General features: G+C 41.9%; 1 non-coding gene across 1 annotated transcript; it reads right to left on the bottom strand.

Annotated features, from left to right (window-relative positions):
* Positions 1–1,097: 1,097 nt before the first annotated feature.
* Positions 1,098–1,204, bottom strand: LOC120068648 (small nucleolar RNA R71). The gene has a single exon (XR_005479284.1). It is a non-coding gene; the product is annotated as a small nucleolar RNA R71 (small nucleolar RNA).
* Positions 1,205–4,447: the final 3,243 nt, after the last annotated feature.

Below are 4,447 nucleotides of genomic sequence, written 5' to 3'. Positions count from 1 at the left end.
TTAGCAATAAGATATGATTGTATGTAGTCACCTTGCTTTTATGCATTTTGCATCAACGCATAGGACAAGAGTAGAGACTTAGGAATAACCTCTATGGACATTTTGCATGCAATACTTCCATCCTAGATTTAGGAGCATCGCATTTACAGTGGAAAATGACTTGCTGTGCATGATAGTAACATGATCGCATAGTCTGACGCATTCCTAAGTAACGCTATCTAAAGATCTTCTCAACCCGTTCATCGCATACCCATTCCATCTATCAATGCAACTTTCATTTCTCAGATCCGCCGCATTTATTTCATTTATTTTAAATCAACGCAACCAACAAACCAACCACCTTATTTATTTTATCGGTTACCGCGAAGTTAACGCAAACTATTTTCACAAGTCCATGTGATCGACCCTAGACATACCAGGAAACTCAAAGGAATTTACACTTGAATTCTGCTAGGAAAACTTAAGTGCACAACATAATTCCATCAACGCATATCATCCATATTCCACACTTAATAAAATAACGTATCAAGTTTTTGGCGCCGTTGTCGGGGACTTCAGCAAAATAGTTGTTAACGGTAATTTTTATTAATTCTTTGTAGAACTCTCAATCTCTGGCGAACTATGACACGGAGATTGAGAGAACATTTCGAAGGAGACTAAGGGACCGCCAACAGCAACCACAATCCGATAAAGAAGAGATGGTGGAGCAGCCTAGGAATGAAGCACCAAACAACAACAATGTCATGGAAAATCCAATTCTGTTGGCCAACGATCGCAATAGGCCCATTAGGGACTATGTATCGCCAAACCTCTATGATTTCTCTCTGAAAATGAAACCGGTGATACTGCAGATGATCCAGACTGCAGGTCAATTTGAAGGGAGGCGTGGCGAGGATCCGCACGCCCATCTCCAAAGTTTTATTGAAATCTACAATAATTTTGTGTTCTCGAATATCTCTGTTGAGAAGGTTTAACTAACGTTATTCCCATTTTCTCTCTGTGATCAGGCTAGGAAATGAGCTTATTCGCTCGAACCAAAGGAGATCACTTCTTGGGAGTAGGTGGTGGAAAAGTTTATGAAGAAGTTTAAGAACGCGAGACGGAGAAAGCTTATTACTAATTTTGAACAAGATATAGGCGAATCACTCAGCGATGCCTAGGTGAGGTTTAAAAGGTTGGTCCAAGATTGTCCACATAACGGGTTGCCAGATTGCCTTCAAATGGAAATTTTCTACCACGGCTTGAATCCTACTTCACAGACCGCTACCAATGCGATAGCAGCTGGTGGTTTGCTTGACAAGACTTATGATGATGCGAAGAATATCCTGGATTGCATCTCAAAGAATCATGAAGACTAGAGGGAGAGCGACCAGAGATTAAGACTCAAAGATTCTGATGCAAATAATGGTGTTATTGTTTCATTGCAAAACCAAATTACCGCAATGATGAATTTGATTCAAGGAATGACGATCAGCAGCCCAACACCGCAAGGTGGGCAAATCAACATAATAAGTCAAAATAGCGCAAGGTGTACGACTTGCGGTGATGGGCATGCGATGGAGGATTGTCCACAAAATCCACAGTCTGTATATTTTGTAAAATACAACCCCTTTTCTAACACCTACAACCCCGAGTGGAAAAACCATCCAAATTTTGCTTGGAAGAATCAACAATAAAATTTTCAATCTGTGGCACAAAAAGAAGGACCACCAAGGTTTTTTCAACGAAGCAACAGTCGAAAGAGCAACCAAGCAAGTAGCTCACAACAACCACCGCAATCTTCTTCCCTAGAAGGCCTATTGAAGCAATATATATTGAAAAATGAGACGGTGCTTCAAAGCCAGGTTACGTCCATCCACAACCTTGAATTGCAAATGGGCCAGATTCCGAATGATCTCAAAAGTAGACCGCAAGGGGCGCTGCCAAGTTCAACCGAGCTTCCACGCAACCCAGGGGGTTCAGGTAAGAAGCAATGTCAGGTTGTGACACTGCGTAGTGGAAAGACTGTGGAAAGAGAAAAGAAGGAGCAGAATAGATCAACCTCCATCGTAGCTGAACCTGAGATTGTGGCAACGCAAGAAGAGGAAAAAGAAAATGAAGCAGTAAAACCTGAGGTTTCATCAACCTCAAAGTCAAATGAAACGAGAACCGTGAAAGTCCAGTTAACACTTTTCCCTCAGAGGCTAAAGAAGAAGAAAAACGAAGAGGTACAGTACCAACGCTTCTTATCTATGTTAAAACAATTACATGTTAACATTCCTTTCAGTGAAGCGATTGAGGAAATGTCTGCCAATGCCAAGTTTCTGAAGGACATGGTAACTAAGAAAAGAGGTGCTGGAAAATTTGCCACGGTGGCATTAACGCAAAGTTCCAAATCTATTATCCCACCAATGATGAGCAATCCTGGGAGCTTCACTATTCCTCGCTCCATAGGAGGACTCTATATTGGGCAAGCCCTGTGTGACTTGGAGGCCAACATAAATTTGATGCCACTATCAATCTTTCGACAACTAAATGTGGGGCAACTTGTGCCCACATCTGTGACTCTCCAACTGGCCAACAGATCTCTGGTTCATCAAGAAGGTAAGGTGAAGGACGTGCTGATCACGATTGATAAATTTATTTTGCCAGCTAACTTCATAATCCTAGATTATGAGGTCGATAAAGATGTGCCCATCATTTTAGGGTGACCTTTCCTATCAACGGGTCATGCTCAAATTGATGTGCACAAGGGCGAGATCACTTTGAGCATAAATGGACAGAAGCTCAAATTTAATATAATTCGTGCCATGAAATTTCCTGATGAGGAAGACCTACAAGATTCGGATGATGACATGAATTTGATTGAAGAAGAAAAGCCTGATGAAGAGTATGAAGAAGAGGATGTCGATGCATCCGTAGCTGCCTACAATGCTATCATAGCAAAACAAACAAAGAAGAAGGATCAATCACAACGCCAGTAGAAGAGCCGAAGGAAGAAATAAAAATAATGCAACCTTCTTTCATGGAGCCACCAACCCTTGAACTAAAAACCCTACCAACACATCTGAAGTATGCATTTCTGGGGCAGAATGAGAAGCTGCCAATGATACTTTCCTCCACACTTAACCCAGATCAAGAGAATGCGTTGATGAGCATTCTCAAAAAGCATGTGCGAGCAATCGGCTGGACGCTTGCTGATATCAGAGGAATTAGCCCCGCGTATAGCATGCACCACATTCGCCGTGAGGACAACCACAAAGGAACCATTGAGAATCAACGTAGACTTAACCCTGCGATGAAAGAGGTCGTCAAAAAGGAGATTATCAAATGGCTGGATGCAGGCATTATCTATCCCATTGCAGATAGCACGTGGGTCAGCCCCGTGCAATGTGTGCCGAAGAAGGGTGAAATGATGGTAGTTCTCAATGAGAACAATGATATAATACCACAAAGAACCATCACTGGATGGCACATATGTATAGATTACCGCAAATTGAATGCGGCCACAAAGAAGGATCATTTCCCTCTGCAATTCATCGATCAAATGCTGGACAAATTGGCAGGGAATGATTTTTACTGTTTCTTGGATGGATACGCCAGGTACAACCAGATCATGATAGCTTCTGAAGACCAAGACAAGACCAAATTCACTTGCCCATATGGGACATTCGCTTTCCACCGCATGTCGTTCGGCCTCTGCAATGCACCAAACACGTTTCTAAGGTGCAAGATGGCAATCTTTTCAGATTATCTCAAGGACTTAGTAGAAATATTTATGGATGACTTCTCCGTTTATGGGAACACTTATGAAGTCTGCCTGGCCAATTTGGAGAAAATTCTGAAAAGATGTGAAGAGACGAACCTGGTGCTTAACTGGGAAAAATGTCACTTCATGGTGACAGAGGGTATAGTGTTGGGACACAAGGTCTCTCGAGAAGGGTTAGAGGTGGACAAAGCAAAGATTGATGCAATTGAAAAGCTTCCCCCTCCAACCAACGTGAAGGCAGTATGAAGCTTCCTAAGGCATGTTGGATTCTCTAGACTATTCGTTAAAGACTTTTCTAAGATAGCAAGACCATTGAGTGCGTTACTAGAGGTAGATAGAAAGTTTAAATTTGACAACAATTGCCTCGACGCATTTCAAATTTTAAAGGATACACTGATTACCGCACCCATCTTACTTGCACTGGATTGGACACTGCCATTCGAAATCATGTACGACGCAAGTGGGTATACGATAGGTGTCGCACTAGCCCAAAAGAAGAAAACAATTTTGCATTTCATCGCATATGAGAGTAAACTCTAAACCCTGCTCAAATTAATTTTACCACCAATGAAAAAGAGCTCCTGGTTGTGATCCTTGCGTTAGAAAAATTTCGGGCATACTCATTGGGAACCAAGGTACTCATTCATACTGATCACTCGGCAATCAAAAATTTAATGACAAAGAGGGATGCAAAGCCGA

Source organism: Benincasa hispida, chromosome 12, assembly GCF_027475165.1.
Source record: "Benincasa hispida cultivar pf3 chromosome 12, pf3_genome.v1.1, whole genome shotgun sequence".
NCBI lineage: Eukaryota > Viridiplantae > Streptophyta > Magnoliopsida > Cucurbitales > Cucurbitaceae > Benincasa > Benincasa hispida.
The sequence above is the reverse complement of the archived record's forward strand: the minus strand, read 5'-3'. Positions and strand labels throughout refer to the sequence as shown.